The sequence below is a fragment of the Oncorhynchus tshawytscha genome, linkage group LG18 (assembly GCF_018296145.1).
Source record: "Oncorhynchus tshawytscha isolate Ot180627B linkage group LG18, Otsh_v2.0, whole genome shotgun sequence".
In the NCBI taxonomy this organism is placed as follows: domain Eukaryota; kingdom Metazoa; phylum Chordata; class Actinopteri; order Salmoniformes; family Salmonidae; genus Oncorhynchus; species Oncorhynchus tshawytscha.
In genome coordinates, this window is record NC_056446.1 from 36,134,800 (window position 1) to 36,159,216 (window position 24,417).

General features: G+C 44.8%; 1 protein-coding gene across 1 annotated transcript in view; it reads right to left on the reverse strand.

The window, feature by feature from the left end:
- LOC112238794 (neurexin-3b-like) overlaps positions 1–24,417 on the reverse strand; it is a 448,602-nt gene that overhangs the window by 274,962 nt on the left and 149,223 nt on the right. The window lies entirely within an intron of this gene.

Here is a 24,417-nt window from a genome sequence, read left to right on the forward strand (position 1 = left end):
AAATATGAAAAATAAAATACTAATATATCTTGATTAGATAAGTATTCAACCCCGAGACAATGCATGTTTGAATCACCTTTAGCAGCAATTACTGCTGTGAGTCTTTCTGGGTACGTCTCTAAGAGCTTTCCACACCTGGATTGTACTACATTTGCTGATTATTTTTTTCAAAATTCTTCAAGCTCTGTCAAATTGGTTGTGGATCATTGCTAGACAACCATTTTCAGGTCTTGTCATAGATTCACATGCAGATGTAATTCAAAACTGTTACTCGGCCACTCAGGAAGATTCAATGTCTTCTTGGTAACCAACTCCATTATAGATTTGGCCTTGTGTTTTAGGTTATTGTCCTGCTGAAAGTTTAATTAATCTCCCAGTATCTTTGGAAAGCAGATTGAATCATGTTTTCCTCTAGGATTTTACCTGTGCTTAGCTCCATTCCATTTATTCTTTATCCTGAAAAACTCCCCAGTTCTTAACGCTTACAAGCATACCCATGACATAATGTAGCCACCACTATGCTTAAAAATATGGGGAGTGGTACTCAGTAATATGTTGTATTGAATATGACCCCAAACATAACACTTTGGATTCAGGACAAAAGGTTAATTGCATTGCCACAGTTTTTGCAGTATTACTTTAGTGCCTTGTTGCAAACAGTATACATCATTTGGAAATGTTTTATTCTGTACAGGCTTACTCCTTTTAGCGCTGTCAATTAAGTTAGTATTGTGGAATAACTACAATGTTGTTGATCCATTCTCAGTTTTTTCCTGTCACAGCCACTACTTAAAACTCCGTAACTGTTTTAAAGTCCCCACTGGCCTCAAGGTGACATCCCTGAGCGGTTTCCTTACTCTTCAGCAACTGAGTTAGGAAGGATGCCTGTATCTTTGTAGTGACTGGATGTATTGATGCACCATCCAAAGTGTAATTAATAACTTCACCATGGTCAAAGGGATATTCAAAGCCTGCTTTTTTTTACCCATCTACCCTTCTTTGTCACACCCTGACCTTAGTATTCTTTGTTTTCCTTGTTATTTTGGTTAGGTCAGGGTGTGACATGGGTGATGTATGTGTTTTCACCTTGTCTAGGGGTTTTGTATGTTTATGAGGGTGTTTCCTATCTAGGTGTTTTTGTAAGTCTATGGTTGCCTAGATTGGTTCTCAATTAGAGGCAGCTGTCTATGGGTGGTTGTTCCTGTTTCCAGTGTTCCTATGTGTTAGTGTTCACATTACGGGACTGTTTCGTCTTCGTTCTTTTCTGTCGGTTTATTGTTTTTGTTCGATGTTTAAGTATCCCATTAAATATGGATTCCCATCATGCTGCATCTTGGTCCTCCTCTCTTTCACCCGAAGACAGTCGTTACATTCTTTGAAAGGCATTGGAAGTCCTCCCTGGCCTTTGTGGTAGAATCTGTTCCCTGACATTCACCTGCTCAACTGAGGGATCTTACAGATAATTTAACGTGTGGGGTACAGAGATGAGGTAGTCATTAAAAAAATGCTACTTATTATGTGACTTGCTGAGCACATTTTTACTCCTGAACCTATTTAGGCTTTCCATAACAAAGGGGTTGAATACTTATTACCTCAAAAAGTTTCAAGCTTTTCACTTTTTTTTCATTTGTAAAACTAAAATAAAACATAATTCCACATTGACATTATGGGTGTTTGTGCGTAGGCCAGTGACAAAACAATCTCTAATCAATCAATTCATTCATGCTGTAACACAACAAAATGTAGAAACAGTCCAAGGCTGAGAATACTTTTCAAAGGTAACGTATGCAACAAACTGAAACTACCATACCCGGCAAAAACGACCACAACAACATCCACAACTATCATACCCGGTGTTGAATCCACCGTTGTAGTATCTGATGAATATATCATAATATAAAATATATTCACTTCAAATATAGCTATTTACGTTAATATACAGTAAACATAAGAATATACCGTTAAAACCATATCATATAATGGCTATATAATAGCTCCCTGAGAAGTAAACATTGAAAGGTGAAACAGGGTTAAGCTTCTCAATATTCTATCAAGACAGCTGCTACCATGAGAGTTTGTCGTCAAGGCTCCTGAGAACAGCCTGTCTAAGAAGTATTTGTAATTTAACATAAAGTCTGGAGAGAGCAGAAAAATGACGAAACTTTTCTCACCTCAGATGACATTGACTCCCTGGCAAATAGTCTAAACATTGAAAGGCGGTTACACAGGGAAAATGTTGTGCACCATATAGGGAATATGGTGCAAGGAGAGGGAGGAAATGAAGAACCCCTCTCACCTCCAATGCCATTTGCTCCATGCCAAAGGGCATTGCCATCAAACTGAGGCTGGTGCTTTAATCCTGGGTAATCTGTCTTCAAAGGCCAGGGAACTGAACCACTTCGGTAAAGAATGGGAGCTATCACTCTGTCAGCACTCTCATATGGGTAGTCAGGAAGGCTCAGACTGCGACTCGGTTGTCTACCCTACTTACACACTCCCCTTGAAGGACTTAAACAGATTGGATTGGTGAAAACATTGTCTTGAAGGAGAAGTAGGGTGCAAGTGTAAACTCTGGACTGCTACAGTTTCTTCCCTTCTGCAGTGGGTTTGGCCTTCCACTCATCTGAGGAGAGGGGACCCAAATAAACTAGAGTAGACCCATATAGACTAGAGGAGACCCATAGAGACTATAGGTAATCATAGAGACTAGAGGAAACCCATAGAGACTAGAGGAGACCCATAGAGACTAGAGGAGAACCCATAGAGACTATAGGAGACCCATAGAGACTAGAGGAGACCCATAGATACTAGAGAAGAACCCATAGAGACTATAGGAGACCCGTAGAGACTCGAGGAGACCCATAGAGACTAGAGGAGACTCATAGAGACTAGAGGATAACCTAAAGAGGCTATAGGAGACCCATAGAGACTATATGAAACCCATATATACCAGAGGAGAACCCATAGAGACTATAGGAGACCCATAGAGACTAGAGGAGACCTATAGAGACTAGAGGAGACCCATAGAGACTAGAGGAGACCCATAGAGACCAGCAAAAGACACCTCTAGTGTGTGGATGCAGAGTTATGATGCAAAGGTAAACGACAATCATCCACAATTTATACATCCCACCAAGCTTTCCAATGGGATTGTGTGTACATACTGTCCATTGGGATTGTGTGTACATACTGTCCATTGGTATTGTGTGTACATACTGTCCATTGGGATTGTGTGTGCATACTGTCCAATGGGATTGTGTGTACATACTGTCCAATGGGATTGTGTGTACATACTGTCCAGTGGGATTGTGTGTACATACTGTCCAATGGGGTTGTGTGTACATACTGTCCAATGGGATTGTGTGTACATACTGTCCATTGGGATTGTGTGTACATACTGTCCATTGGGATTGTGTGTACATACTGTCCATTGGGATTGTGTGTACATACTGCCCAATGGGATTGTGTGTACATACTGTCCAATGGGATTGTGTGTACATACTGTCCAATGGGATTGTGTGTACATACTGTCCAATGGGATTGTGTGTACATACTGTCCAATGGGATTGTGTGTACATACTGCCATACTGTCCAGATAATGTAAATATAGACTGAATAAATCACCATGCTTCCTTGAAGTGCCAATAGAACTGCTGAAGTGTGTGTTTGTGTGTGTGTATGTGTGTGTGTATGTGTGTGTATGTGTGTGTATGTGTGTGTGTATGTGTGTGTGTGTGTGTGTGTGTATGTGTGTGTGTGTGTGTGTGTGTGTGTGTGTGTGTGTGTGTGTGTGTGTGTGTGTGTGTGTGTGTGTGTGTGTGTGTACGCTCATGGATGTTTTGTGTGTGTGTGTGTGTGTGTGTGTGTGTGTGTGTGTGTGTGTGTGTGTGTGTGTGTGTGTGTGTGTGTGTGTGTGTGTGTGTGTGTGTGTGTGTGTGTGTGTGTGTGTGTGTGTGTGTGTGTGTGTGTGTGTGTGTGTACGCTCATGGATGTTTATGTGTGTTTGTGTGTGTGTGTTGAAGTGTTGAAGTGTAATCAGAAAAGCCTTGATCTCCCCTGTGGGGGCTCCTTCTACATCAGAGATGCTCACAGTTGAATTATAGATGATGGGTTCTGTAAAGCATAAATGTTGAATATCACCTATGAACGTAACTGTTGAAGATCACCTATGCACACAGAACAGAAACGCTGTAGGATCTGAGGAGCAAAATAGCTGAGAAATGTGTCACGTCAAATAAAATGTCTGTCTCTTGGGTATGAACATTTTAACCATGACAGCTAGTCAGAACTAACATACAAATATTAAAGACATGCTCTGGAACTTTGGCACCCCCACGTGGGCCGGTCCCCTAGCAATTCAAGTTCAACCAATGAGCTTCAGCCCCTCACCATTTGAGTGACAGCTAGCAAGATGCACACACAGCAGAGTGATAGATAGAGCAATGACGTGGTGCACATATCAGCACTATTTTCATGGGACCACTTTTAGCTCGTGAGAGCCACTTTCAGAACTACTGGCTAAGAAGTTTTAAAAAAGTACAGAAGAATCACTTTAATATGAAGATGCTAAAATACCCCAAACAGAAACATGCAAATACACACACAAACATGATGTAGGCTACTGTATCTGCCTACATTCACAAATATGAATAGAATATGCACCCACTTATTCGCATGGGTTAAGCTTGACAAATCACCTTTTGGGCGATTTGCACACACACAACAGTGTGAAGGTATCCATATGTCCTTCATCAATATTGACATTTCGCACATCCAGAATACACAAACAATGTACAGTACTTATAACTCGGGCTCTAGGTACAATAACAGTGGATGCTAGAGAGGAATTGAGAGTGATCATATTCATTGCAGTACATCTGTAACAAGCCTTCAGCTGCTAACTTCCACATTTCAGGAATTTCAGCTACGAAGCCCAGCGAGCCAAATCAATAGAGTATCGAACGAGGTCAGGCTCTTCAAAACCTCTCGTTCTCCCTTTCGCCCTCTGTCTTTCTCTCCCTCTCCCTCTCCCTCTGTCTCTCTCTCTCTCTCTCTCTCTGTTTCTAACAGCTGAGGTCTGGAAACACTGGAGAAGATAAACTATGTGAATTTAATTATTTAGTGCTGATCGTGTATCAGTAGCACACCAAAGAGACACTATGAAGACACGCAATGTACAATAAAATACCTTGCTGATGGTAAATATATCTTAAAACAGGGTTTCTCTCACAAAACTGTGACAGGAAATGTGTGAGTCTAATTTTGGAATGTGTGGCGTTAACAGCTGTCATGGTGTCTTCCATTAAGACCAATGGATGTATCCATCCTCCAACAAGACCCATCTACATCACAAATGGCAACCTATTCCCTTTATAGTGCACTACTTTTGACAAGGGCCCTATGGGGCTCCATATGGGCTCTGGTCAAACATAGTGCACTATATAGGGAATAGGGTGCCATTTGGGACAAGGAACTCCATTTAGGCCCATCTGCATGCATGTCTATCTCCCTCAGGGCAAGGCCACACATTAAGACACACAAGACCTGGAGACTATAGTGGCACGCTACTGGGAATACAGCATCAATGGTATTCTCTGAACCATCTGCAGGTGTACAGCATCAATGGTATTATATGAACCATCTGCAGGTGTACAGCATCAATGGTATTCTCTGAACCATCTGCAGGTGTACAGCATCAATGGTATTCTATGAACCATCTGCAGGTATACAGCATCAATGGTATTCTATGAACCATCTGCAGGTATACAGCACCAGTGGTGTTCTCTGAACCATCTGCAGGTATACAGCATCAGTGGTGTAGTCTGAACCATCTGCAGGTGTACAGCATCAGTGGTGTAGTCTTAACCATCTGCAGGTATACAGCATCAGTGGTGTTCTCTGAACCATCTGCAGGTATACAGCATCAATGGTGTTCTCTGAACCATCTGCAGATGTACAGCATCAATGGTGTAGTCTGAACCATCTGCAGGTGTCTGGTGCTACCCAGAGCTTCAGACACACACACTGTTAAAGCTTGATGACTTCATAATGGGACACCCTAGATTCACATCACCTTTGGCGTCAGATGGCTCCACTTAGATGAGAGATGTGAGGATGTGCACTGAAATGCCCACAAACACACGCTAGGGGAATAGGGGCATGTACAAACACACACACACTCCTCCAACACCCCGTCCGCCCCCATGGTGGCTAACCATATCCCTGAGGTCAGTCTGTCTCTCTCGGCATCTCTGACTGGCCAAACTAACTGGTGACTTTTCAGACGTAAGATGGCTTCAGCCCACATGTGTTTCTTTCTACAAAAATATAAATTCTGCAAGTCGTCCACTTGTGTTGTCAATCATTGATGAGCCAGGCTCCTCTCTCCTGCTGGTAGAGATGAAAGTGAAATCAGGCGAGGAGAGGTGAGAGCACCATTCAACTGGAGTGCGTGTATTCAAAGTCATCAGCAGGGAACAGAGAGAGAGGTACATTCATGTATGAAACTTGTTTATGTGTGTGTGTGTGTGTGTGTGTGTGTGTGTGTGTGTGTTTACTATACATCAATATTGGTAAATAAGCTATTCTGAAAGTCTGTTTTGCACAGTATATAAAATAAGTATGTGGACACCCCTTGAAATTAGTGGATTCGGCAAAAGAAAAAACCTCACAGCCATGCAATCTCCATAGACAAAAACTGGCAGTAGAATAACCTTACTGAAAAGCTCAGTGACTTTCAACGTGGCACTGTCATAGGATGCCACCATTCTAACAAGTCGGTTCGTCAAATTTCTGCCCTGCTAGAGCTGCCATGGTCAACTGTATGTGCTGTTACTGTGAAGTGGAAACGTCTAGGAGCAACAATGGCTCAGCCGTGAAGTGGTAGGCCACACAAGCTCATAGAACGGGACCGAAGTGTGCTGAAGCGAATAGCACATAAAAATTGTCTGATGGGAAATCTTAACGCTACAGCGTACAATGACATTCTAGATGATTCTGTGCTTCCAACTTTGTGTCAACAATTTGGGGAAGGATCTTTCCTGTTTCAGCATGGCAATGCCCCCATGCACAAAACGAGGTCTATACAGAAATGGTTTGTCGAGATCGGTGTGGAAGAACTTGACTGGCCTGCACAGAACACTGACTTCAACCCCATCGAACACCTTTGGGATGAATTGGAACGCCGACTGCGAGCCAGGCCTAATCGCCCAACATCAGTGACCGACCTCACTAATGCTCTTGTGGCTGAATGGAAGCAAGTCCCCGCAGCAATGTTCCAACATCTAGTGGAAAGCCTTCCCAGAAGAGTGGAGGCTGTTATAGCAGCAAAGGGGGGGGGGGAGGCAACTCCATATTAATGCCAATGATTTTGGAATGAGATGTTCGGTGAGCAGGTGTTCACATACTTGTGGTCATGTAGTGTATGTAGATAAGCACAGACAAGTTCACAAACACATACGCTGAGTACACAAAACATTAAGAACACCTGCTCTTTCCATCACATAGACTGACCAGGTGAATCCAGGTAAAATCTATGAGGTCACCTGTTAAATCCACTTCAATCAGTGTAGATGAAGGGGAGGAGACAGGTTAAAGATGAAGGGGAGGAGACAGGGTTAAAGATGAAGGGGAGGAGACAGGGTTAAAGATGAAGGGGAGGAGAAAGGGTTAAAGATGAAGGGGAGGAGACAGGGTTAAAGATGAAGGGGAGGAGACAGGGTTAAAGATGAAGGGGAGGAGACAGGTTAAAGATGAAGGGAAGGAGACAGGTTAAAGATGAAGGGGAGGAGACAGGGTTAAAGATGAAGGGGAGGAGACAGGGTTAAATATGAAGGGGAGGAGACAGGGTTAAAGATGAAGGGGAGGAGACAGGGTTAAAGATGAAGGGGAGGAGACAGGGTTAAAGATGAAGGGGAGGGGACAGGGTTAAAGAAGGATTGTCAAGCTCTAGACAATTGAGACATGGATTGAGTATTCAGAAGGTGAATGGGCAAGACAAAATATTTAAGTGCCTTTGAACGGGGTATGGTAGTAGGTGCCAGGCGCACCGGTTTGTGTCAAGAACTGCAACACTGCTTGGTTTTCCACGCTCAACAGTTTCCTGTGTGTATCAAGAATGGTGCAACACCCAGAGGTCCTCCAGCCGTCTTGACACAACTGTGGGAAACACTGGAGTCAACATGTACCAGCATCCCTGTGGAATGTTTTTGACACCTTGTAGAGTCCATGCCCTGACAAAATGAGGCTGTTCTGAGGGCAAAAGGGGGAGGGGCAGGGGGAGGGGAACACAATATCAGGAAGGTGTTCCTAATGTTTGGTATACTCAGTGTATATCCCTATTTATAAACTGAGCTCTGAATGCTGATTGGCTGACAGCCATGATAAAGCAGTCCATATACCATGGTTATGACAACACGTATTTTTACTGCTCTAATTACGTTGGTAACCAGTCTATAATAGCAATAAAGAAACTTGGGTTGGTTTGTGGTATATGTCCAATATACAAGATCTAAGGGCTTTTTCCAGGCACTCTGAGTTGCATCGTGCATAAGGAAAGCCCTTAGCCGTGGTATATTGTCCATATAACACACCCCCCCGGGCCTTATTGCTTAAACATCCAGCTGGTATGCATGACACTATTAGCATAACACGTGTCTTGATTCCTTATGTCTCCCTCCCTCCATCCCTCTTCTACTACCCAGCAACCATTGGAATTTGCCAAATATGCCCATGTCCATCCTCTCAGTCTCTCCAATCCCACAGACCGAGGAGAAGCCTCTGCCATCACAGCACAGACATAGGGGGAGCCTCTGCCATCACAGTACAGACTGAGGGGAAGCCTCTGCCATCACAGCACAGACTGAGGGGAAGCCTCTGCCATCACAGCACAGACTGAGGGGAAGCCTCTGCCATCACAGCACAGACATAGGGGAGCCTCTGCCATCACAGTACAGACTGAGGGGAAGCCTCTGCCATCACAGCACAGACATAGGGGAGCCTCTGCCATCACACCACAGACTGAGGGGAAGCCTCTGCCATCACACCACAGACTGAGGGGAAGCCTCTGCCATCACACCACAGACTGAGGGGAAGCCTCTGCCATCACAGCACAGACATAGGGGAGCCTCTGCCATCACAGTACAGACTGAGGGGAAGCCTCTGCCATCACAGCACAGACTGAGGGGAAGCCTCTGCCATCACAGCACAGACATAGGGGAGCCTCTGCCATCACAGTACAGACTGAGGGGAAGCCTCTGCCATCACAGCACAGACTGAGGGGAAGCCTATGCCATCACAGCACAGACATAGGGGGAGCCTCTGCCATCACAGCACAGACTGAGGGGAAGCCTCTGCCATCACAGCACAGACTGAGGGGAAGCCTCTGCCATCACAGCACAGACATAAGGGGAGCCTCTGCCATCACACCACAGACTGAGGGGAAGCCTCTGCCATCACAGCACAGACATAGGGGGAGCCTCTGCCATCACAGTACAGACTGAGGGGAAGCCTCTGCCATCACAGCACAGACTGAGGGGAAGCCTCTGCCATCACAGTACAGACTGAGGGGAAGCCTCTGCCATCACAGCACAGACTGAGGGGAAGCCTCTGCCATCACAGTACAGACTGAGGGGAAGCCTCTGCCATCACAGCACAGACATAGGGGGAGCCTCTGCCATCACAGTACAGACTGAGGGGAAGCCTCTGCCATCACAGTACAGACTGAGGGGAAGCCTCTGCCATCACAGCACAGACTGAGGGGAAGCCTCTGCCATCACAGCACAGACTGAGGGGAAGCCTCTGCCATCACAGCACAGACATAGGGGAGCCTCTGCCATCACAGTACAGACTGAGGGGAAGCCTCTGCCATCACAGCACAGACTGAGGGGAAGCCTCTGCCATCACAGCACAGACATAGGGGAGCCTCTGCCATCACAGCACAGACTGAGGGGAAGCCTCTGCCATCACAGCACAGACTGAGGGGAAGCCTCTGCCATCACAGCACAGACATAAGGGGAGCCTCTGCCATCACACCACAGACTGAGGGGAAGCCTCTGCCATCACAGCACAGACATACGGGGAGCCTCTGCCATCACAGTACAGACTGAGGGGAAGCCTCTGCCATCACAGCACAGACTGAGGGGAAGCCTCTGCCATCACAGCACAGACATAGGGGGAGCCTCTGCCATCACAGTACAGACTGAGGGGAAGCCTCTGCCATCACAGCACAAACTGAGAGGAAGCCTCTGCCATCACAGCACAGACTGAGGGGAAGCCTCTGCCATCACAGCACAGACTGAGGGGAGCCTCTGCCATCACAGCACAGACTGAGGGGAAGCCTCTGCCATCACAGCACAGACTGAGGGGGAGCCTCTGCCATCACAGCACAGACTGAGGGGAAGCCTCTACCATCACAGCACAGACTGAGGGGAAGCCTCTGCCATCACAGCACAGACTGAGGGGAAGCCTCTGCCATCACAGCACAGACTACCATTCACTGAGATATACAATCTAGCGTATTTTTCTCTCTCTCTCTCTCTCCCTCTCTCTCTCCCTCTACATCGTTAAGACTGTCTGCATAGGTAAGGCCGTCTGCGTATGTAAGGCTGTCTGCATAGGTAAGGCTGTCTGCATAGTTAAGGCTGTCTGCATAGGTAAGGCTGTCTGCATAGGTAAGGCTGTCTGCATAGGTAAGGCTGTCTGCATAGGTAAGGCTGTCTGCATAGGTAAAGCTGTCTGCATAGGTAAAGCTGTCTGCATAGGTAAGACTGTCTGCATAGGTAAAGCTGTCTGAATCTGAATAGGTAAGGCTGTTTGAATAGGTAAGGTATACAAAAGCACAGTTTCTGTTTTTTATTAGACTTCACACCACTTAGGCATTTTAGATGCAATGGTAACGACCCTTTGACCACAGCCTCTCTCTCTCTCTCTCTCTCTCTCTCTCTCTCTCTCTCTCTCTCTCTCTCTCTCTCTCCTTCTCTCTCTCTCATCTACCATCTTCTTCCTTACAGGCGCTGGGTACTGGCTAGTCAGAGATATGAGGGCCAAGGCACTGCCATTGGCTATGGAAATGGGAACTATATTTCTCTCATATTAGTTAGGGATAGCCCCCTTTTTTAAAATTTTCCCCTAAAATGACATACCCAAATCTAACTGCCTGTAGCTCAGGCCCTGAAGCAAGGATGTGCATATCATTGGTACCATTTGAAAGGAAACACTGTGAAGTTTGTGGAAATGTGAATTGAATGTAGGAGAACTGGTAAAAGATAATACAAAGGAAAAAACATGCACTTTTTATGTACCATCATTTTTGAAATGCAAGAGAAAGGCCATGATGTATTATTCCAGCCCAGGCAAAAATACAATTTCGGCTACTAGATGGCAGCAGTGCATATGCACAGTTTTAGACTGATCCGATGAACCATTGCACATCTGTTTAAAATGTTGTATCAAGACTGCCCAAATGTGCCTAATTGGTTCATTAATACATTTTCAAGTTCAGAATTGTGCACTCTCCTCAAACAATAGCATGGCATTTTTCACTGTAATAGCTCATGCTGGTCATTTATGAACATTTGAACATCTTGGCCATGTTCTGTTATAATCTCCACCCGACACAGCCAGAAGAGGACTGGCCACCCCTCATAGCCTGGTTCCTTCTGGCCTTTCTAGGGAGTTTTTTCTAGCCACCGTGCTTCTACACCTGCATTGCTTGCTGTTTGGGGTTTTAGGCTGGGTTTCTGTACAGCACTTTGAGATATCAGCTGATGTACGAAGGGCTATATAAATACATTTGATTTGATTTTGATTTGATCTGTAAATTGGACAGTGCAGTTAGATAATAATTTAAGCTTTCTGCCTGATACTGTATGTCTATGTCATGGAGATTTTTTTAGTTACTTGCAACCTCGGGAGTACCGATCCCATAGAGGTTACGGGATTTTTAAGCCTTGAGACAATTGAGACCTGGATTGTGTATGTGTGCCATTCAGAGGGTGAATGGGCAAGACAAAAGATTTAAGTGCCTTTGAACAGGGTATGATAGTAGGTGCCAGGCACAGTTGATTTAGTGTGTATCAAGAACTTTTTACGCTCAACAGTTTCCTGTGTGTATCAAGAATGGTCCACCACCTAAAGGACATCCAGCCAACTCAACACTGTAGGAAACATTGTAGTCAACATGGGCCAGCATCCCATTTTTGACTCCTTGTAGAGTCCATACCCCCGGAAGAATTGAGGCTGTTCTGAGGGCAACATGGGGTGCAACTCAATATTAGGAAGATGTTCCTAATGTTTTATACACTCTGTGCATTAAATTAAAACCATGTGCAATCAAGTAGCATGTGTTTAGCTGACTAAGATAAATAAATAGTTATGAGAAGCAAAAAATCTAAGCAAATATTATTTAATAATTTTGTAAAATGAATGTATTCACATACAAGGCATAAAGCTTAAGTTACAAGCCAATACTGACATTAACAAAACATAATTATAGGTATATAGATCCTAGGGTAATTTACAAGAACACAGAGATGAACAAAGAGATGCCAACTAGGCCAGATGCCTAAAAATGAGAATTGATCATACAACCGTCCTCAATCGACTGGATACAGGATCATTTCATTCCATTTAGAACAGCTGAAAACCAACCACCATTGACCAATCAAACGATACCACCGTTTACAGTATCCTGATCACCCAGGCCCAATATCTCCACAGGGTTTCACAGCATCTATAGGCCTGTGTGGGGGATGAGACCAATGGAAATAGGCAATGAGTCTCCTTTGCATCGAGTAAAGTAGAGTTCACCCTGTACAGATACAAGCTACCGCATAGATCATACAGCCGTATAGATAGCTTCAGAGTTTTCAGATAGATACCCAACGTGGATACTATAGCATTATTCTACCACACATTCAATAGTCAGTCCTCTTGATACTGAAACAGATTCATTTTGGCCCGTCAGAGGAGGAAGAGCTGACTGCTCCTTGGGCATTGTCTTTTGTGTTCTGTTGGGCCATTTGCCATGCGGCCGGTGGTCACATAGAATTAAGGCTGAGCCGACACTCTCTTTTCCTTCACTCTCTCTCCTACTCTCCTCTCTCTTCCTCTGTTACTTTTGTTATATCCCCCCCTCCTCTCTTCTCTCTCTCTCTCTCTCTCTCACTCATGTTGCTCTCTCTCCATCTCCATCTCTCCCTCTTTCTCGCTCTCTCTCTCTCTCTCGCTCATTCACCACTCCTTAGGGCTACTGTGGTGCACAGGTACACAGGAGACAGACAGAGAGAGTGAGAGAAAGAGAGACAGCGAGACAGCCAAAGAAAGAAAGAGTGATAGAGAGAGGGGGGGATAGGGGGTGAAATGAGCAGAAATGGATAGTAGTGTAGATGGAAGGGGCTGGTGGGTCCATAGTTTAAAATAGAGGTAGCGTTTTAAAGAGTCTACCTTCAAGGTAATGTGCCCTTGAGCAAGGCACTTAAACCTAATTGCTCCTGCAAGTCACTCTGGATAAGAGGGTCTGCTAAATGACTAACATGTAATGTAAGTGGGTCGCTACACGTATGAATTGAACTCTGAGGATAGCGGCTTTGAAGGGTCCACAGTCCACAGGATGAACAGTGGCTTGAATCACATGGCTTTATTCACAGCCTCGTCACCAGCTTGTGACTTTGACATGAACGTTTCCTGGCAAATAAAGTTATTTGTCATGTTTATCAAAAATATATACGGTCTAAAATTGGCTTAAAATGCATTTTGTTAATATACAATTGGTATAGTGCTAATTGGAACATTAAGACATTAACTGAACCTGTACAAAGGAGTGCAGTGCTCTGGCTTCACAATGGTTAGATGGTACACAATTATGAGCCTGATTCATATGGAGCGTCACAGTCTCCTTGTCTATAGTCTATAGTGAAGGGATCCCTGGATCGCCCCTCAGAAACACCACAGCTTTAGACAGAAACACGAAGCAGAGGTGAGGAAAGGGGATACCTAGTCAGTTACACAACTGAATGCATTCATCTGAAAATGATCCACCCTCCTCCTCTCCTCCCTGAAAAGTAAAAAAAATAAATCAAACTTTAGGAGTCAGGCAGGGTGAAGGTAGAGCCTTGTCAGTTTCTAGTGAAATAAAAAGGAGAAAGCCATGCTCTAGCTGTGCTAGTTGCCACAATACTAAAGTGATAATATGATATAGCATAACATGATATGTGATATGATAATCACCTCTGGCACGGTGCTCTTAGGGATGTTTGCTGTGTCTGTATGACAGCCAGAGGTGGGGAGGGTGGGACTGGGATATATGAAATACTGCAGCTACCTTCTCTAAAGAAGCCGTGGATACCCAGGTCACAGAGATGTCAGAGTCTGCCTGCCTCAGCTCACGGGGAGAGCTGGTGTGTGCGTGTGTGTGTTTGTCCGTGCATGTGTGTGTATGTCTGTGCATGTGTTTGTGGGACAAATTAGGAACCACTCCTGCTTTGAGATGAGGGTGGGAGGTGAGAGAGAGAGAGAGAGAGAGAGAGAGAGAGAGAGAGAGAGAGAGAGAGAGATGTTAGAATCAGTTTGTCCCACTTCTAGGAGGTAGTAGTAGATAGCGCCTGTTCTGAATCAGTCCCCCGCTAGGAGGTAGTTGCTAGCTATCCAACTTCAGCTAAATCAGTCACGTCCAACATTGAACCTTAGAATGACAGGGACACTAGCTGCATTTTAGTTTGTTTGAGCAGTTTTTTCTATTGGCATTTACTTGGATTTGTCCATGAAGATTTTTTAATGTTTTATTTCACCTTGAGAACAAGTTCTCATCTACAACCGCGACCTGGACAAGATAAAGCAAAGCAGTTCGACACAAACAACAACTCAGAGTTTCACATGGAGTAAAACAAACATACAGTCAATAATACAGTAGAAAAAAGAGGGGGAAAAATTATATATACAGTGTGTGCAAATGAGGTAAGATAAGGGAGGTAAGGCAATAACAATAGGCCATAGTGGCGAGGTAATTACGATATAGCAATTAGACACTGGAGTGATAGATGTGCAGAAGATGAATGTGCAAGTAGAGATACTAGGAGCAAAATAAATAAATAAATACAGTATACAGTGGGTTTGTCGACGAGTATGAAGCGAGGGCCAGCCAACGAGAGCATACAGGTCGCAGTGGTGGGTAGTATATGGGGCTTTGGTGAAAAAAGGGATGGCACTGTGATAGACTGCATCCAATTTGTTGAGTATAGTTGGAGGGGATTTTGTAAATGACATCGCCGAAGTCGAGGATCGGTAGGATAGTCAGTTTTACGAGGGTATGTTTGGAAGGCGATTCTAGATTTAATTTTGGATTGGCAATGCTTAATGTAGGTCTGGAAGGAGAGTTTACTGTCTAACCAGACACCTAGGTATTTGTAGTTGTAGTATTTGTATTTGTAGTATTTGTAGTCCACATATTCTAAGTCAGAACTGTCCAGAGTAGTGATGCTGGATGGGCGGGCAGGTGCAGGCAGCGATCGGTTGAAGAGCACATATTTAGTTTTACTTGCATTTAAGAGCAATTGGAGGCCACGGAAGGAGAGTTGTACGGCATTAAAGCTTGTCTGGAGGTTAGTCAACACAGTGTCCAAAGAAGGGCCAGAAGTATACAGAATGGTGTCGTCTGCGTAGAGGTGGATCAGAGAATCACCAGCAGCGACATCATTGATGTATACAGAGAAGAGAGTTGATGATGTTGATGCGTGATTTCGACTGGCTCAGAGAAAGTTGTCTCGTCTCATCTGGGCACCGTTCACTCGATGTACGGTACTAGTGAGATCAAGATGTAAAAGTGAAAACATTGTCTGCGAGATCTGACAGGCAGACATTCGAGCAGTTTTATATTAACCCTGAAGCCGTACCAAACTAAAGTCTGGAAGCAAGGAGAAATAATGTGCTGGTTGAGATCAATACAAGAGATGATTAGGACAGTAACATGAACATGATATACTGACAGAGGAGCAGTGTTTATTATAACTGTTAGCAGGCATAGGTGTGTCTGTGCATAGTGTCTGAGAAAGAGCATGGTCCGAGACTGGAATATATGTATACACTCTATATATACAAAAGTATGTGGACACCCCTTCAAATGAGTGGATTCGGCTATTTCAGCCACACCTGTTGCTTGTGAATAAAATCGAGCACACAGCCATGCAATCTCCATAGACAAACATTGGCCGTGGAATGGCCCTACTGAAGAGCTATGACTTTCAACCCGGGCCAACTGTAAGTGCTGTTATTGTGAAATGGAAATGTCTTGGAGAAACAACGGCTCAACCACAAAGTGGTAGGCCACACAAGCTCACAGAACGTGATCGCTGCTGAGCCGTTGTTGCTCCTAGACTTTTACATATCACAAAACAGCCCTTACAGCTGACCAGGGCAACACCAGCTGGTCAGAAATTTGATGAACTGACTTTTTGGAAAGGTGGCATCCTATGATGGTGCCACGTTGACAACACACACAATACAACACCAGCCAGACACACAACACAACACAACACCAGCCAGCCAGACACACAACACAACACCAGCCAGACCCACAATACAGTGTCAGAATAAGGTATTTAAGGTAAACTGAAGCTTCAGATCTTCAATGAAGGATTGGATAGGATTTCTACCGGCTGGTTGTCACTGACTTGCTGTTGTTGTTATCCCTTCATATTGACTGTAGAGAAAACTGTTTTCCCTCTGAAATATCTCAAAATTCAGTTTAATCCAAAGGTCAGGGGTCGTGAATGGTGGCATCACTGATACCATTCCGTGAGGTGTAACTCAGATCTCTCCCTAATCGACGAGGCAGAGGCTGTGTCCAATAGAAATGTAGACCTCAGCCAAGCGACCACAAACAGCTAACCCACAATATCATGCATCGCCAGTCCCGTCAAAACCCATAACACAGAACGCGAACCCTAAACCCCCAGCACACCTGCCACTGTCACCATCAACATCAATGAAGAAAGAAGCATGTGATAAAAAAACGAGTAAATATATCCTACAGAACAGAATGATGTCCTCCTTGCCATCACACACATTGCAGCTGGAGGCGCACAGAGAAAATACACAAATTGTCAGATAGATAATAGATGAAATAATTAAAGAAGGAACAGTTAAACGGTTAAATCCTGCCTCTTTCATGAACATCAAAGAGTATTTGCTCTATAGCACCGGGGGGAGGGGGATTAATGAAGCTAAATTAGTCCAGGGCTATCACCACTGCATGGGAAGTTTAGCTAAATTCAATTTATTAAGGAAATGAGAAATAAGTAAGTTGGTGGAGGGAAAACATATTAATCAGGAGTATCACTATGAACTACTACACTTACTGTGTGAATATAAAGCCCTTATGAAGCCCTTATGAAACTCTTATGAAGCCCTTAGGAAGCCATAATGAAACCCTTATGAAGCCCTTAGGAAGAATTTATTAAGCATGTATGAAGCCCTTATGAAGCACTTATGAAGTGTCATATGTCACGCTCCCTACTGTGGCATCAAGATGTATTCATGTTTCTATAAATTATACATATTATTTCTAGGTTTTCATATCAAAATTCAAATGACAGCAGTTTTGAATTGTTGCTGATGATTACAGTATGATTTCTTGTCACCATGTGGTCAGTCAAGTTAACCATCCAATATATGATCTGGTATCTCCAGAAAGCATATGCAGCCTAATTTGCAGTGGGAAACTGTTTGCAACGCAATGAGGCACATGGATGTCAGTGGGATGTCAGTGCGATGTCAGTGCGATGTCAGTGGGGAGACAGAAAATAAGATATGGCCTATGGCAAAGTCTTTCTCTATCGCTTCCTCTCTCGTAAGCACACGCTCTCTCTCTCTCGCTCCGCTCTCTCTCTCTCTCTCTCCTCTCTCTTCTCTCTCTCTCTCTCTCTCTCACTCTGTCTCTCTCTCTCTCTCTGTCTCTCGCTCTCTCTCACTCTCTGTCTCTCTCTCGCTCTCTGTCTCTCTCTCGCTCTCTGTCTCTCTCTCGCTCTGTCTCTGTCTCTCGCTCTCTCTCACTCTCTGTCTCTCTCTCTCTCGCTCTCTCTCTCGCTCTCTGTCTCTCTCTCGCTCTGTCTCTGTCTCTCGCTCTCTCTCACTCTCTGTCTCTCTCTCTCGCTCTCTGTCTCTCTCTCGCTCTCTGACTCTCTCTCGCTCTCGCTCTGTCTCTGTTTCTCGCTCTCTCACTCTCTGTCTCTCTCTCTCGCTCTCTGTCTCTCTCTCTCTGCTCTCTGTCTCTCTCTCGCTCTCTGTCTCTCACTCCCACTCTCTGTCTCTCTCTCTCGCTCTCTGTCTCTCTCTCGCTCTCTGTCTCTCACTCCCACTCTCTGTCTCTCTCTCTCGCTCTCTGTCTCTCTCTCGCTCTCTGTCTCTCACTCCCTCTCTCTGTCTCTCTCTCTCTCTCTCTCTGTCTCTCTCTCTCGCTCTCTGTCTCTCTCTCTCGCTCTGTCTCTCTCTCTCGCTCTGTCTCTCTCTCTCTGTCTCTCGCTCTCTCTCACTCTCTGTCTCTTTCTCTCTCTCTCTGTCTCTCGCTGTCGCTCTCTCTCACTCTCTGTCTCTCTCTCTCTGTCTCTCTCTCTCTCTCTCTCGCTCTCTGTCTCTCACTCTCGCTCTTTGTCTCTCACTCCCACTCTCTGTCTCTCTCTCTCTCGCTCTCTGTCTCTCACTCCCACTCTCTGTCTCTCTCTCTCTCTCTCTCTGTCTCTCTCTCTCGCTCTCTCTCTCTCTCCTCTCCGCTCTCTGTCTCTCTCTCTCGCTCTCTGTCTCTCTCTCTCGCTCTGTCTCTCTCTCTCTCTCTGTCTCTCTCTCTGTCTCTCGCTCTCTCTCACTCTCTGTCTCTTTCTCTCTCTCTCTGTCTCTCGCTGTCGCTCTCTCTCACTCTCTGTCTCTCTCTCTCGCTCTCTGTCTCTCTCTCTCGCTCTCTGTCTCTCACTCTCGCTCTCTGTCTCTCACTCCCACTCTCTGTCTCTCTCTCTCTCGCTCTCTGTCTCTCTCTCGCTCTCTCTCTCTCACTCCCGCTCTCTGTCTCTCTCTCTCGCTCTCTGTCTCTCTCTCTCGCTCTGTCTCTCTCTCTCTGTCTCTCGCTCTCTCTCACTCTCTGTCTCTTTCTCTCTCTCTCTGTCTCTCGCTGTCGCTCTCTCTCACTCTCTGTCTCTCTCTCTCTCGCTCTCTGTCTCTCTCTCTCGCTCTCTGTCTCTCTCTCTCGTTCTCTGTCTCTCTCTGTCTCTCTCTCGCTCTCTGTCTCTCTCGCTCTCTCTCTCTCTCTCGCTCTCTGTCTCTCTGTCTCTCTGTCTCTCTCGCTCTCTGTCTCTCTCTGTCTCTGTCTCCCTCTGTCAGATTGGAGAGAGGAGAAGAGCAGCTGGAGAATAGAAGAACAGGTAGCCTGATGATGAGTCCCAGTAGATATGAGAGCTGTCACAGCTCTGCTCTGCTTTTTCCTCCAACACACACTGTGCAGCGCCAAGTGCCCTGCTGCCTGCCTGCCATGTCGTTGCCTTGATGTCTTCAATGCACTGAAATGACTCCTTGAATACTGGGGTCTGTATTACTTCAATAGATAGCATGTCCTTGAGATAGCTTTCAAAATGGAACCCTGTTCCTTATATGAGTTACGGTCAAATGTAGTGCACTTTGTCAGGTGTAGGGTTCCATTTGAGACTCCTGTAATAGTTGGGACCACTTCAGAGGTTTTTCTATTAAATAGTGGATAGAGCGTTGGACTAGTAACAGAAAGGTTGCAAGTTCAAATCCCCGAGCTGACAAGGTCAAAATATGTCATTCTGCCCCTGAACAAGGCAGTTAACCCACTGTTCCTAGGCCGTCATTGAAAATAAGAATGTGTTCTTACTTAACTGACTTGCCTAGTTAAATAAAGTTAAAATACATTTTAAAATGAATAAAATATATATTTTTCTAAGATAGTTTTTACATATTCTTGAGATGTCACGAGTATCTGAGAGAAACATTGGGATCGTGATTTATTCACCTGAAATATTCACTTTGTGCCAGGTTTCAGAACTATTGCCAAGATAAGTAGCAATAACGTGACTTGAGTCTGAAACCTACCTCTGAATCCTACCTCAGACCGTCACGTCTCACATGGCATGGATAAGCACTAGAAAAGTGCACTAGGAAATCGGAAAATGAGTAACAGACAGTAGGGAATGGGACTGTCTGTGTCTGTGTCTAAGAAACTGTGGCGCCATGGTGACTAAGCTCTGTCTGTCCAGACAGACAGACAGACAGACAGACAGACAGACAGACAGACAGACAGACAGACAGACAGACAGACAGACAGACAGACAGACAGACAGACAGACAGACAGACAGACAGACAGACAGACAGACAGACAGACAGACAGACAGACAGACAGACAGACAGACAGACAGACATTCAGTCTTTGTCAGACAGACCTCACATACAAAGTATTGGTTGACAGAGCACAGAACAAAGAACCAACACAAGAGACAGTCAGTATGATCTCATGCAGCCCTATTGAAAAGCCGCTGTCTGTACTGCAGGTATCCAAGATGATAACTTGCAGACAAAGAGCTAAAAGCTCAAAAGCACAACTTGACGCACATTATCCAATGTACCCTGATATCCTGCTATGTGCCTGTTGGTTTCAGTGACTGTGCCTTTCTCTCCCTCCCTCTTTGTGCCTTTATAACATTCAGACCGTGACTTTGAGAAAAGCCAACATTTATCACCCATATAAAGTGACATTTATCACTGGTATAAAGTGACATTCATCATCATATAAAGTGACATTTATCACTGGTATAAAGTGACATTTATCACCCATATAAAGTGACATTTATCACCCATATAAAGTGACATTTATCACTGGTATAAAGTGACATTTATCACCCCTGTAAAGTGACATTTATCACCCATATAAAGTGACATTCATCACCCATATAAACTGACATTTACCACCGTTATAAAGGGACATTTATCACTGGTATAAAGGGACATTTATCACTGGTATAAAGTGACATTTATCACCTGTGTAAAGTGACATTTATCACCCATATAAAGTGACATTCATCACCGGTGTAAAGTGACATTTATCACCCCTATAAAGTGACATTTATCACCCCTATTAAGTGACATTTATCACCCATATAAAGTGACATTCATCACCCATATAAACTGACATTAACCACCCATATAAAGTTACATTTATCACTGGTATAAAGTGACATTTATCACCCCTATAAAGTGACATTTATCACCCCTATAAAGTGACATTTATCACCCCTATAAAGTGACATTTATCACCCATATAAACTGACATTTACCACCCATATAAAGTTACATTTATCACTGGTATAAAGTGACATTTATCACCCCTATAAAGTGACATTTATCACCCCTATAAAGTGACATTTATCACCCCTATAAAGTGACATTTATCACCCATATAAAGTGACATTCATCACCCATATAAACTGACATTTACCACCCATATAAAGTTACATTTATCACTGGTATAAAGTGACATTTATCACCCCTGTAAAGTGACATTTATCACCCATATCAAGTGACATTCATCACCGGTATTTGTATGCTAGATTCCACCTTGGCTTCATCTGCCATTTACACCAAAGAGGGGAAAGATGTAGTGTGTAGTGAGGGGGGAGATGACCTAACCTTATCTCACCTCCTGTCTCGTCCATGCTGTGAAGACATCTCATAACATCAGATATAACCTCTTGTTATAAGTCCCAGTAAATGCAGTGCAACCGCCACACCAATGTTATGTGTTCAACCCATTGTTCTGCCAAGGAAATCAAGTAAGCACCAAGAAGACATGTCACTCCAGCCGCAGAGAGAGATCCTGTAGAGAAGGGTTCACGCAACTTTTTCACTCTTCATCTACACTGATTGAAGTGGATTTAACAGATGACATGAATAAGAGATCGTAGCTTTCACCTGAATTCACGTGGTCAGTCTGTCATGGAAAGAGCACTCAGTGATTTTAGTAATTACATTTCATTTTGATACTTAAGTAATATCTAAAAATTTTAATACTTTTAATACTTAATAATTGAATAATTTTACTCAAGTAATATTTTACTGGGTGACTCACTTATACTCGAGTAATTTTCTATTAGAAAATGTATCTTTCTGGTCCTCTTTCTATTAAGGTCTGATAACCGACAACGACTTGACAGCCTATAGGGAGGAGGTCAGAGACCTGGCAGTGTGGTGCCAGGACAACAACCTCTCCCTTAATGTGAAAAAGACAAAGGCGATGATTGTGGACTACAGGAAAAGGAGGACCGAGCACGCCCCTATTCTCATCAACGGGGCTGTAGTGGAGCAGGTTGAGAGCTTCAAGTTCCTTGGGATCTACATTGCCAACGAACTATCACGGTCCAAACACACCAAGGCAGTTGTGAAGAGGGCACGACAACGCCTATTCCCCCTCAGGAGATTTGGCATGGGTCTTCAGATCCTTCAGATCCTCAAAAAGCTCTACAGCTGCACCACATGTTATGGCAACTGCTCACCCTCTGACTGCAAGGCACTAAAGAGGGTAGTGCGTATAACCCAGTACATCACTGGGGCCAAGCTTCCTGCAATCCAGGACCTATTTTTTCTACCAGGCGGTGTCAGAGAAAGGCCCTAAAAAGACTCCAGCCACCCTAGTCATAGACTGTTCTCTCTGCTACTGCACAGCAAGCTGTACCGGAGCGCCAAGTCTAGGTCCAAGAGGCTCCTTAACAGCTTCTACCCCCAATCCATAAGACCGCTGAACACCTAATCAAATGGTCACCTGGACTACTCTCTGTTTATTATCTATGCATAGTCACTTTAATCTACCTACATGTACATATTATCTCAATTAACTTGACTAATCTATGCCCCCACACATTGACTTTGTACCGGTACCCCCTGTCTATAGCCTTGTTACTGTTATTTTATTGTTGCTCTTAAATGATTTTTTTTCTTCTTTAAAAAAAAAAAACGTATTTAATTTTTTTTTTCTTAACACTTGATTGGAATTTATTTAGTTTTGCTCAAGTATGACAATCAGGTACTTTTTCCACCACTGGTAACATGGATAACATTGCAAAGTAGCTGTGCTATGAAAAAAAGGAAGATACCTGTTGTCTGCTCTTTTACTCAAACACACACACACACACACACACACACACACACACAGACACACACACACACACACACACTCACCACCACAGCACATCACTCACCTCACTCACTCACTCACCACTCACTCACATCAGGGGCCACACAGATATATCCCCCATAGCTGCCCACACAATCATCCACATCAGGGGCCACACAGCAACATGGCCAGGGGCCACACAGTAACATGGCCAGGGGCCACACATTAACATGGTCAGGGGCCACACAGCAACATGGTCAGGGGCCACACAGCAACCATGGTCAGGGGCCAACCACAGCAACATGGTCAGGGGCCAACCACAGCAACATGGCCAGGGGCCAACCACAGCAACATGGCTATGGGGCCATACAGCAACATGATCAGGGGCCAACCACAGCAACATGGTCAGGGGCCAACCACAGCAACATGGCTAGGGGCCACACAGCAACATGGTCAGGGGCCAACCACAATAACATGGCTAGGGGCCACACAGCAACATGGCCAGGGGCCACACAGCAACATGGCCAGGGGCCACACAGCAACCAGGTCAGGGGCCAACCACAGCAACATGGTCAGGGGCCAAACACGGCAACATGGCTAGGGGCCACACAGCAACATGGTCAGGGGCCAACCACAGCAACATGGCCAGGGGCCAACCACAGCAACATGGTCAGGGGCCAACCAAAGCAACACGGTCAGGGGCCAACCACAGCAACATGGCTAGGGGCCACAGCAACATGGTCAGGGGCCAACCACAGTAACATGGTCAGGGGCCAACCACAGCAGCATGGTCAGGGGCAACCACAGTAACATGGTCAGGGGCCACACAGCAACATGGTCAGGGGCCAACCACAATAACATGGCCAGGGGCCAACCACAGCAACATGGCTAGGGGCCACACAGCAACATGGTCAGGGGCCAACCACAGCAACATGGCTAGGGGCCACACAGTAACATGGTCAGGGGCCAACCACAATAACATGGCCAGGGGCCAACCACAGCAACGTGGTCAGGGGCCAACCACAATAACATGGACACCAGCTAAATACGATACCAGCATCACTATATTTTTTTCCATGGCAAAAATGAAAACACAAAGCTGTTCAAATTCTTTGTTCCTTTAAAAACCTGCTGTATGCAACATATGGAGTACTGGAGCCAGGAAAATAACACTTGACTCTGGATGACATCATAATGATGTTTATTTCACACTGTTTTCCTAAAGAAACTAAAAACGGCTTGTGTTTTGTTTCCT